At 44.6% G+C, this 13233-nt stretch overlaps 1 protein-coding gene across 1 annotated transcript in view; it reads left to right on the top strand.

Annotated features, from left to right (window-relative positions):
- MTTP (microsomal triglyceride transfer protein) overlaps positions 1-13233 on the top strand; it is a 324058-nt gene that overhangs the window by 195508 nt on the left and 115317 nt on the right. The gene's annotated exons all lie outside the window — the stretch shown is intronic.

The following is a 13233-nucleotide window of genomic DNA, read 5'->3' as shown; positions in this document are numbered from 1 at the left end:
ACATGCTACTTTGAAATATGCAATTTTGTGCATTTTTCTAAGGACTTGCAAATTACCATCAACTTGAAGTTGATGGTAATATGTGAATCCTTAATGCAAAGTCGCATTTTTAAAATGCTTCATGCATTGCATTAGGGAATCACAAATTGCGATTCCCTAAACGCATCTGCAAAATAGGTAATCGCAAAAATTGTGATTACCTATTTTGCAAATGCATTTAGGTTTGATGCATTGGAAATGGCTTTTTACCGGTCACAAACAGACTGATTCTGCGAATCGGCCCGTTTGCGACTGGTAAAAAGCTTGATGCAAATGCCCCATGATGATTACCCACAGGGTATTACTGGTTCTTCATCTGGGCTGCCAGGCCGAGGGAGACCTAGGTGCCCACACATTTTTAGACTAGGAACACAGTAGGTCCCAGACAGGGCCGGCTTAAGCGCTAGAGGCACCCAGTGCGACAATCATTTTTGGCACCCCATGAACCCTCCTTGGTTTCTCTCACTATCACCGGGCAAAAGAGTCCCTCATCTCTACAATCATAAGTTATTGCTAAGCACAGCACCCCCCCCCCCCCAGTAACCCAGGAACTCAGGAACCCAATCCACAGGCCGGCACCCAGTGCAGCTGCACCGGTCGCACTGCCCTAAAGCCGGCCCTGTCCCAGAGCAAACACAGGCTGCATGCTTCTACATGAGACTCCTGAGGCACTGGAGGAAAGGACTTAAGCGCTGTCTGGAAACATAAATGACTCTATTCTACTCCAAGATGCTGGCACTCTACGTAGGGATGACTGGAGCTGATAATGTAATGCCACTGGCTAAGGCCAGCACGTTACATTCTTAGGGAGTCTTTGCAGTCTAGCAGCACAAGGACCCTTACCAAGGTTGGCAACAGGGACCGAGTAACAAACATCTTCACATGATGTTTTTTAAACACAATTTTGCAACTTTATCAGGACTAGCTGAGAGAAAACATGAATTCTGCCAGCAAAAGCAGACATATAATATTATCTGCATCTTAATAAATGAATCACATGTTATTAGGGAACGTTTTAGGGAAATCTCTGAGGGGTGTCACCAGGAAAGAGGGGATGTCAGATTGCCACAACAGCCAGCAATGAGCTGTGATTTTTTTGCATTGATTATGCCAAAAGCCACCACTGCTGGCGGGAACATTGTATCATCCCGTAACTGTTAATGTCTTATTACTTACCGGTAATCTTCATTACCCCGATTAGGGTCCTACCCGTCCCAGCCCGTACTACGTGAGGCAGTCCTGGCTCCACCCAGCCAATCACAGCACAAGTATTTCCATACTACATAAGCCTCGCCCACCTACCGCCATGCCTGTTATCAACAAGACTCCGACACAAACACAGCGGGAGGGAGGGAGGGAAGAGGACTGGGACGGGGAGGACCCTAATCGGTATAATGAAGATTACTGGTAAGTAATAAGACATTACCCCCTCATTGGTCCTCCCCGTCCCAGTCGTTACTACGTGAGGAACTCACAAGCAGAGAACCAATAAAAAAAATATGCAGGACAGCAGGGATCCATGCAGAGTACAAAACTTTAATCCATAAAAGATCAATGAACAACAGCGTTCAAGACCCCAACAGAAAAGCTGTCAGCAGAGGCATGTAAAATATCAAGCCGATAATGTCGCACAAATGTGTGATGAGACTGCCAGGTGGCCGACCTACAAATCTCCTGGATAGAGACCCCCGCCGCCTCAGCCCAGGAAGCAGACATAGAACGCATCAGAGGAGGTAAATCCAAAGACTTGTAAGATTGACAGACCGCCAAATGGACTCAACGACTGATCGTGGAAGTGGAAACCTTCTTCCCTTTAGCCACACCCCCACAGGAGACAAACAGGGCAGGAGAACTCCATAACCCCAGGAAACATTGGAGGTAAATTTGGAGAGCCTTGCGACATCCCTAGAAGGGGGAACAAGGGAATCCCCCTCAGCAGGCAAATCAGGAAAAATTACCTCCTGCTTCAAATGAAAACTCGAAGAAATCTTAGGCAGGAAAGCCGGATCAAGCCGCAAAACTACCCGATCCGGGAGGAACTGCAAATAGGGAAACGAAATGAGCAAGGCACCCAACTCACCCAACCGGCAAGTGGAGGTAATGACCAGCAGGAAAGCCACCTTAGCGTGCAGCCACAACAAATCCGCCTCCATCAAAGGCTCAAAATGGGGCAACTGCAGACCCTGCAAAACAGTAGGCAAATCCCAAGAAGGAATGAGAACAGGAGAAACCGGCCGATGAAGCCGAAAGCTCCGAAGAAGCTGACTAACCAAAGGGGCAACACCCTCCAAGGAGGCCCTGGGACCCTGACAAGCACAAACCGCTGCCCACTGAGCAGACAACGTGGAAGGGGAAAGGTCTTTCAAAAAACCATCTCAGAGAAATTCCAACACAGAAGTAGGAACAAAAGAACCCCAATGACGACCATAGCACTTAAGGGTCGAAGGGCGGCGAGACAACTGGATGTCACGAGCCACCACCGATGGACAACCCAAAGACTCCAACGCTAACCGCTCAAGAGCCAAGCCATCAGCTGCAAATGACGAAGACAAGGCAGAGACAGGAGTGGAAAATGAAGAGGAGCCAGACAAACGGACCCTCCGCCAGGTGCAACAGGAGAGGAAACCAAATGCGGCAAGGCCAGAAAGGAGCAATCAACAGGACCGAAACCTTCTCCCCCCAAATCTTCTGCAGCACCCTCGGGAGGAGGGGAATGGGAGGGAATGCATACAGAAGGCCCGAAGGCCAAGGAATCGAAAGAGCATCCACCGCCCAAGCCTGAGGACACAGCACCTCCAAACAAAACCGGGGTAAGAGAGAGTTATGAAGAGATGCAAAAACATTGATCCAAGGAGTCCCGAACCAAAGGCAAAGGGACAGGAACAGAGGAAGAGAGACATGGTACAGAACAGAAGATGAAAGGTAGCGGCTCAAAGCGTCTGCATGAAAATTCAACAGTCCCGGAATGTACACCGCCCTCAAGGCCAACAGATGAGATTCCGCCCAAGCACAAATCATGGAGGCCAACTTGTTCAGAGATGCGAACCTGGTCCCCCCTGACGGTTCAAGTAACAACAAGCCACCTGGTTGTCGGTACGAACCAACAGATTCACCTCGAGGAGAGGAACCTGAAAGAACTGCACCGCCTCCCAGGTAGCTGCCAACTCCCGCCAGTTCGAGGAATGGGCGCTGTCCCCCTGAGACCACCGTCCCTTGGCTTCCAAGGACCCTGAAGTGGCCCCCCAACCCCAGAGACTGGCATCCGTTGTCAACAAAAAGGGAAGAGGAAGACAAAACTGCATCCCCTTCTCCAGATTGAGAGTGCAAAGCCACCAGTCCAAGTCCTGAATCAGAGCAGGAGAGAGAGGAATAAGAGTCTTGTAATCTGCCCGGGAGGGGTCCTACCACGCCAACTGATGAGTCACTAAGGGCTAGAGATGGAGGCGAGCCCAAGGAACCACAGCAGTGGTCGCAGCCATCAACCCCTGGACCCGCAACCAAACACGAGCTGGGGCAGAGGGATGATTCAACAGATCCCGCAACAGAGTCTGTAGGGAAAGGATCCAAACAGGAGGGAGAAACACCGCCCCACGAGAGGTGTCGAACAGACCCCCGATGAACTGAAGTCTCTGAACAGGATCCAGATGAGACTTGGCCAAATTCACCTTGAACCCCAGCTCCTGGAACAGGGACAACGTAGCCTACACCGCAATAGGACCTGAGGGAAAGAGGTAGCAGAGACCAAACAATCATCAATATAGGGAAGCACAGAGAAACACTGATGTTGCAAACCCCCCACAGCAGGTGCCAATACTTGGTAAAAGTCCTGGGAGCAGTGGAGAGGCCAAACGGCAGAACCCCAAACTGGAAATGCATCCCCTGGACCACAAACCTCAGGAACCTCTGACTGGCAGGATGGACCGGAACATGAAAATAGGTGTCCTCTAAGTCCAGGGAAGCCAAAAAATCTCCCTCCTGGATGAGGAGAATGATGGACTGCAATGTGACCATCCGAAAATGATCCAACCGCACCAATTTGTTCAGGGAACGGAGATTCAATATGGGGCGGAAGGAACCATCGGGCTTTGGAACCAGAAACAGACGGCAATAGAACCCCAGGCCCACTTCCTCCACTGGATCCCTTTCCGTAACAACATGGCGACGCTGGACAACATGGTAGACTGTCGCACGGGGTCTCTTGACACGGGGTAACCAGAAAACAATCCAGAGGGGGAGGGCCCCGGAAGGGAATCTGGTAACCCCACCTGATGACAGCCAAGATCCATTGATCGGAGATCAGAGCTGACCAACGGTCCAGAAACAAATGGAGGCGAGCCCCCACAACGGCATAGTCACTTTTGTCCAGCTCCAGAGGGAGGCTTCTGCTGCTGCTGAGGCCGGGATTTATAATGGAACGCGCCCCCCCCGACCATGGGCCCAACCACGCAAGGGTTGAGAGGACAAAACCCCTTGAAACCCCTGCTTCTGGAAAAAAGACCTTTTCTTAGGAGCAGGCTGAAAAGGCTTCAACAACTTCTTCTCCACCGCAGAGCGATGCACCATCGTATTAAAGGCATCCCCAAAGAGACGGGGACCCTCAATAGGCAGTTTATGGACTAAGGCCTTCTGTGCAGCTTCAAGACGCCAAGGCTTTGTCCACAGAGACCTCCTCCCAGCCACCGCTGCCCCAGCAGCAGAGGAGAAAGCCCACAAGGAATCAAAAGTGACATCCAAAAGGAATTGCGCCAAAACCTCCAATAGAGCCAAGGGTCCCCTTGATCCTGAAGACAGTCAAACAGCTTCTCGAAATCCTTGAGCAGGATCTGTGACGCATAGGCCACATAAGTGCTAGCACGCACCCCAAAATGAGAAGCGGCGTAAGAACGCTTGAGAGCAGACTCCACCTTACGCCCCACCGGATCAGGCAGGGACGCCTCCTCCGAAGATAAATAGGAAGAGGAGGAAGCCATAGATTACAAAAGAGTATTAACCTTCGGAATCGCAGGAAACTGGGAATCAAAGTCCGCCAGGCGATACCGCTTCCCCAGGAATCGCGGAATACCCTGCTTATCCACCTCAAGCCACTCTTTCGTGAGGATATCCTTCAGGACATCATGGAAGGGGAGGTCATCCACCACAGAGGAACTATACTGTGCGTAAAATCGCTCCTCAGTCAGGGAGTTAGGGTCAAACTCAAGCATCTCTCGAATATGGACCAGCATGTCAGAAAAAACGTTGCCCTGGACGTACTTTGTCCATGTCTTCCTCATTATCCTTAGCCCGCTTAACCGCAGGCTCCAGCAGCGCAGACTGGACTGCAGAATTAATTAAGTCCTGCAAATCAGCCCTAGAAATCTGCAAGACGTCGTCCTCCTGCAGATCCTGAACATTATGCTGCTTGGAAAAAGGCTTAGCCGGTACAGAAGAAGAAGCCCCTTCACTCATGGTGAGAAAACCCAGAAGCAACCAAACAGGAAATCACCACAACAAAGGAAGTGCCCAGCAACCTCCAATAAATACTGCCCTCAATCACCGAGTCACGCAACGTGAGACCTGATTAACAAAGAAAAGGAGGGCAGCCCTGAAGTCTCCACCCACAGCCACAGTTCAAAAGAGAACGGCCGCGGGGGGCGGACGCTGTGATAGTGCAGCAGCGCCGGAACGACCAGAGGCCAGGACACCACCAAAACTCCCCGCCCCAGCCAAGTACATGAGCGGGGAGCGTACCTGACCCCAGAACAGGAGCTCGGCCGACTGGAAAACCAGAATGGCCGCGCCGTGCATCAAGAAATAAAGCACAATGCACATCAAAGAAACACACAAGAAAAACTCACGAAAACGCTACCAAAGGAAACTGGATCCAGGGACCGGAACCAGGAGCACCAGCGTTCCGACTGCAGTCAGGCAGAAAAAAAACAGGCATGGCGGTAGGTGGGCGGGGCTTATGTAGTATGGAAATACTGGCTTTGTGATTGGCTAGGTGGAGGCAGGACTGCCTCACGTAGTAAGGACTGGGACGGGGAGGACCCATGAACATTACCCCTTCCATGTATATGGCTGTTCCAAGGTCATGTGGCAAAACCGCCCCAATTACAGAGTAAGAAATAATACAAAGTGTCTGGTACTACAGCCGGGATTACCTTTTTCTATAAGGTTTGGGAGTCTCCACATTCTGTGCCGGGATCAGCACTCCCTTGGTGGGACCAGCACTCCCTCGACAACTGGTCACAAGACTATAATCTGGCACATAAGAGAAACATCGCTCTTTGCATAAACCGTAAAGAGAAAGGTACGGTAGAGAGGGTTACGAAAGCAAAGAGTGAGTTCAAAACGCATGAACTGCAGAGTACCCGTAGAGCCGAGTACTAATAACTGGGAGGCCATCTAGAGAGCAAAATCTAAGGGAAAGGTGCTGCATACAAGCTCCGGCGAAACATAAGTAAATACTTTCCTAAAACAAACTATTATTATATAAAAGTAAAACCTATAAGTGACATCAAAAATACAACGAGGCCGAAGCTCAAGTAGTTAATAAATTCATTCAGAACCCTACCTGTGATTCACATTTTACCCAATATGTTGCATATGTCCCCCCCACCCTAGTCATTTACCCCTGCTTTCAACATGTAAGCAAGGGCAGAGGCATGATGAGTGTGCAATGTATTTGAAAAGAAGTAAAACAAACACCTCGCCCTTTTGTCACCGACCCTCCCACCCTCGAGATACCCCACTCCTCTCATGTAATTCACGACCTCCTGTCACCAACCCCTACAATCCGCTGAACAAATACTCCCTGCTTCCTGCCCAATCTAAAAGCATATTATCTGGTCTCCTGCCACCAAACCCACCACCCTCTGTTTACTATCTCCACCTAGAAGCTCAAAGAAGTGCTTCCTTCTCTCATCCAATACCCAGAGAGCCACTGCCATGCTGACAGAATTCTGTGAGAGCCCCTTGCCAGTGCTGCTTCATTTCCCCTCTCAATGCGTATCAATAGATTGCCTGGGCTGTCAGGGGAGAGGCAGTGTGTACATACAGAGAGTCCCTGTCTTCTCCTGTCTTCCTTGGGTATGTGAAGACTTAGGAGAAAGTCACTGGGTGAGGCAGCGTTTCAAAGGGTAAGTGGACATGCCCACTCGCTGACGTCAACACAGTGGATGGTCATGTTGGTTAACAATTGTAGTGAAAACACAGTAATGAATAGCCGGATTCTGGTCCGGTTATTCATGATAAAGGCTTCTAATGGATGGCATTATAAACATAGAGTATCTGCATTTAGTACCTGTACCCAGTGCATGCTCTTGGCCACTCGTCTGTCACTTCTGGGTTAACCCTATATGGCTGCGCCCAGTGGGTGACCATGGGACTCTCCGCTTACTCCTGGGTGAACCATGTACAGCTTTGTTTTTGTTTAGACTGCTTTATTAAGAATACGTAAATAAACAACTACAAATGTAAAACTGTATATTCAAACAATTCAATCCAAGCAAGGAGAATGAAGGAAAGAAATATGAACACTTATCAGTTCTGTAAACAGGAAAAGGAAAACCTAAAAATAAAAACCAGCCAAAATTAATAATCCAAAAACTGGTGAATTAAGAAACCAAAGAGCTTGAATTGAAATATATAACCACGTTACTAAACAATATGTATTTTAATTAAAAAGAAGAAGAAAAGACAAGAAGAAGACGAGAAGAAGGGGAGAGGGAAAGCGGAGAAAGAAGCAGAGAACAAGCATAAACGCTGTTGCAATAATAACAATAACAACCTATTACATTTCTAATAATTTTTGATATTCTGCATATTTTTGTAGGAGGTTCCTCTCCCTTATGGCTTTATCAGAGTATGGTCAGGAAGTTTATCGATTTCATAATTGTGATTGCCTTACAAATAATTACAACGAATTGTAAAGATACCACTAAAATTACTGTTACTGGTTGGTGGAATCTTTTATGTCATAATCACAGATTGGATCGTGCACATGCTACTTCTATTCCCTTAATGAATAAAAAAGATCTAATATGGTCACCATTCACCTCACTCTTATCCAGGCAATCTGTTTAATCCACAACTAATACTACCACTTATGAATCTTCATAAATATTAGAAATGTAATAGGTTGTTGCTGTACAGCTTTTACTTCATCTGCCTGTAGCCAGATTCAATTGAGACCCGTACATCATTCAGAACAATTAATACAAAGTGCATTTGTCATGTGCCTCAATCTGCTTCCTGCCATTGCATGGCCAGCTGCAGTGAGTAAGGAAGCATTAGAGCACAACACGTGCACTCTTTCATCTCATCACATCTCCTCACACAATGGTGCGCTGCACTTCACCACGCTTCGATTCAAGCATGCCAGACAGTAGTGTAGGGTGCCATATATCCACTATTGCGCTCCAGCATATTGTCAAGGGTATGTAAGAGTATATTAATGCAAGTATAGTACAATACAGTATACAAATGATTCAAGGATTTTTCAGGAAGGAAAATTATGTGATCAATGAAGATGATTTTTATGGCTTAATTGCCATGATGGGAGGGGCCATCCAATTAGTCTTCAGCACCCCTTGCTCAGAATTTGTCAGGGAATTGCTGCTGACTGGACCCTTACACATGCAGTGTACAGTGCAGGTACCCCAGTGGATATAATCATGGGAGTGTCCAGGCCCTCTAGATGTTACAAAATGGCTGCTCTTTACATACGTGCAGGAGTACCGGAGGAGAGTCACTCCAGACACATTACTTGACAGGTTTGAAAATATTTCTTTTTTCATAAAACAGACTTCATGTGATTGTTGTATTTTGATGCATCCCATTGCTTGAGACAAACCACACATGCTGGTCAGAGGGGTGCAGGCAGGTAAAAGTTGTACACACATGCATAGAGCTATTGTGTATTTTCTGATGTCAATGTGATAGAAAAATGAGTTCAGTCTGAAGTGCAAGTCCACCTGCAGCAAGGATAGCAAAACGTACCGAGTCACTTTACAAGGCCTGTGCTCAGGCCCCTTCGGATGCCCGCTTTAAAAAAAGTATATATTATTTCCAAATTTTTTAACGGATTCATGAAACCAATTTACGAGAAATCGCAGACATTGTGCCTGTGTGATATGACTAATATGAGCCAAAGTGCATGCTGCACTATAGAATTACCCATCCCTCAAGAACAAGGTATTTACACGTGTGTAGCAATTAATTTAAAATGAGTGCAAGAAGACAGACTGTTCCTTGTATGAAAGTATTAGTACCTAATGTGAACATTGCCAGATAGCTTTCCCCTTTAATATAATAGTGAACTCCCTACTTCTGAAGACTTAGCAGCATTGCCAGATCTAGCCTTACTCACCTAATGTGCGACCCTATTATGTGCTGCTCCCAGTTTCCACTTTCCAGTTTCAAGGTTTTCCAATTTTCAGATGCTTTGTAACAACAATTGCTTATTCTAGATGGTTCAGGAGAAATTTGTTATGGTTTATACTTTATCTTAACATTCAGGAAATCTTGCTTAGGTTTACTGATAAATGATATCTTGTTCTGCAAACATCCAATATGTGTGCAACACTGTCCTGGCTCGTTTCACCTACTTCTGTTTCCCGACAATCATGCAACTATATGGTTCGGCTAGTCCAGGATTCATGGAGAATGTCCCTTAATCCCTTCCATGCTGCCGTCGGCCATTGGCCGACGGCAGCACTACCTGCCCAGGGCTGCCGTCAGCCAATGGCCGATGCGGCCCCGCCGTTCTGCAAAATCGCGGGCGCATGAAACGGGATAATGAACAGACTTTCCCATCTCCCTTATATAATTGGTGATTTATGACAGAAACTCAAAACTGTCAATAAACTGTTAGAAAATGTTGCCCAACTACTAGTTTTTGTTATGTTGCATCTTCTTGAAGATTATGGATAATATATGGGATAAAGTACCGCCGGGATACATTAAAAGGATATTACAAGTCACAGAGGAGTTCCATCTCCAAATAAACTAACAAGGCTGACGGCCAAGTTCCTCTATAAGGGAATGGAACTCCGTGGTGACTTGACATATCCTGATCATGTATGCCAGGGAATACTTTATTCATTATAATACATGGCCACACCATCAACATTCCCACAAATCACTTAAATCCTTGGTGTTTAGCTCTTTCATATGAAAGAGGAAGCATGCTTGCAAATATGAAGAATAAAAACAGAATCTCTAGTAAAAAATTAATCACATCTAAAAAGGCATTAGATATTTGTTGCAATATTATTACCAATCAATTTTTTTTAACAAAAAATAGAATGTAGCTTGGAATGTGTAGACACATGCAGACAAATTCTTACTTTTCTATAATTATTTAAGGAGCGCAAAAATAAACATGTTGCCATAAATATCTCATTTCTCCATGTCAATGTACAGCTAGAATGACTGAGCTGAAGAAAGAATCACCACCTTTTGCTTTTGTTCTTTAAACAGCTGTTGTAATTATGCCCGTGACCTGACCTGCCTTTCACCTCAGCTGCTAGCTGTAGCAGCAGGCATTTATGTCAGAAATCAACTGTAATAATATATTACAGTTGATTGGCTATGTAATTTCTTTGTACTACATGGGCTTCTCCAATCCCTGTATAGAAATCTGTCTCCTTTCTTTATAATTGGTAATGTGTGACTCATCCAGTCGCTGATTGTAAAGAAATGCCATCATTAAACTGTAATAGCTTATAATAACTTATTATACATGTTTGTTTTCTGGGGGTATCCTGTCTGTGGATCGTAGCGTTATCACAAATATGAGGAAGTCTGAAAAGGTAGTCCTGGACTTTCAAGCAGTGTCCATAGCATTGTTTGATAGAAACATGGAATAGATCAATTAATATACATGTGCCTTCAGTGCCAAACAAAGGATCCTGCAATAGAGTTAAAATAGGCTAAAGAAAGTTGGCATTCTTGATTTTTTTCACCCTTTACCTTGCACACAAAAAATGACATATCCTCTCTTGTCTTCTCCTAGACTTATAACGAGTGGTTGTGCACTGAATGAAGTTGAAGGTCAGCAGTACCTGTGCTCCTATACTTGTTCCAAAAAAGGCATTCTGATTGGTTATAGCATACTTGAGCAAAAGCAATCTTTTATTTTTTTTCTTTGAGTTTTATATAGTGCAAACTAGACCCAAAGACATCAGGTATCAGAGCACTTTACACAAGCAGCAGTTTGTTACAGATTAACACATTCATTTTTGTTAGGCACGGGGAGATTATGTGATTTGCCTAGAATCACAGGATGTTGAGCGTCGTTGCAGAGGCTCGAACCCACTTTCCCAATTCTGAGGGCGACTGCTCTAGCCGTTAGGCTACATCCTCTCCCCAGTTGCAATATGTTTTGGAATACATTCTGTATACATGACTTATATATAGTATACTTCTAGACACATTTGTATCAGGTGACTGCTACATTGTTTGCATGACTAACAGCTCTGCCAGTCAGGCATTTCACAAAAAGAAAAAATGATCTCAATATCCCATTCGAAATATATCACTCAACAGCCAACATCTATGTAGGAAAAGACTGTTTGGGAGGTTGAGTATCTCCTCCACTTTATTTCTCATTTTTTTGTAAACGCTAATTTACAAATCTGAAACATATTAACCAATCTACCAATGTACCTTTGTGGAAGTATGCTTATATCTCATCGGATAACTCCTCAGTTGCCTCTCTTTGCTCTTTCTTCTGGTCTTTAACAATGTAGTCATTTCCCCCCCATATTATGTATTTTATGTCCCATTATTTTTAAATCACTACCTGGCCCATTTGGCAAAGTCTGCGCTACATAAATGTATCAAATAAATGAATAATAAACAAATATGGATCCTTCCAAAAGATAGCATTGTGTGATTGGAGGCATATTCTGTGAAATCAAAGGCTGAATAGAATAGTTACATTTGATGAAACTGATTTTGACTATGTGTTACTTTTTCCAGACAATAGATATCCCTTCTCCCACGTAACAAGATGTTAAATGTTTTGTTGCAAATAAAATATGTAGGTTTTACAAAGTAAAAAGCAACATTCTTTGCAGGCTTTTGTTTGTACTTTTAGTATGGAAAAACAGATGCTAAACGCAGATAGAAAAAAATGAGGCAACATTGGTAGCATTTCTTCTGTACCCAGAACCATCTCAGGAAGAATTTTTCGTTAGTCAGATGTAAGCTTCTTTGCCCAAGACTTGTTTTTGGAAGTTGCTGCCTTACTTATCACGAATATTGAGTGTGCATCATTATATTTTTCTACAAATTTCAAAATTGCATTTTTTAAATAAAAGATGTTTATTGAGTCAAAGAGGACAAATACAAGCACAATGTGTATTCCCCAAGTATACACAGCATGGAAATTACATGCCAATTGTTCTCTGGGTAGTACTCTAACTATACATTGCAAGGTTTCTCAGGATCCTCAACACAACCTTGGTATATATGAAAGTCTTTTTATGCTAGCCATGCGAAGCATGCCCTGAACGCAAGATATTTCATTTTAGTTTTATTTATCAAGTATCTAAGAATAATTATTTAGCCAACCATGGGTCTCATGAGCCTCCCGTGTGTAGTATTTGCCTTCAGCAAGTATTCATTCTAAAGGCAAAGTCATTTTACAAACCATCATTTTTTATATTGTACCTACAAGTTTGAATTTTTCACTACTATCTTTTTGACTTTGATTTTCTCCCACCTGATTACATTTTGCCTTTTGTGTAATATGTCTTCAAAGGGTTCTTTACAGCCTAAGTGAATACGGGCTAGATGCAAGACCATTCCGATTAGCATGTCGCAAATTGCAATTTTTTGCAACTCTCAATGTGTGACTTGCAAAATGGAATATACTAATGTGTCTCAGACACATTTAGTGATTCCCAATGGGGTCGCAAATGACCAGCCTCATCAATATTTATGGCTTGCAAACCCTATTTTGTACACCCTACAGCCCTTTTTAGCGGTCACAAACGACCCAGTTTTCTGTTTGCGACTGCTAAAACTATACGGACATCTCGACCTACATATCTTTGCTCTGAAAATCCAAAGTTCCTTCTCCATTTCCAATTATCTATAGACACCATAGGAGTCAAATTGCCATTTTATGCACAATGAATTGCTTGTGTGGATCTCTAGCTCTGCAGTGAAATACATGATCTATAGTAAAGCAATGAGAATCTTGTA

Source organism: Lissotriton helveticus, chromosome 2_1 (genome assembly GCF_964261635.1).
Source record: "Lissotriton helveticus chromosome 2_1, aLisHel1.1, whole genome shotgun sequence".
Classification (NCBI taxonomy): Eukaryota; Metazoa; Chordata; class Amphibia; order Caudata; family Salamandridae; genus Lissotriton; species Lissotriton helveticus.
The sequence above is the reverse complement of the archived record's forward strand: the minus strand, read 5'-3'. Positions and strand labels throughout refer to the sequence as shown.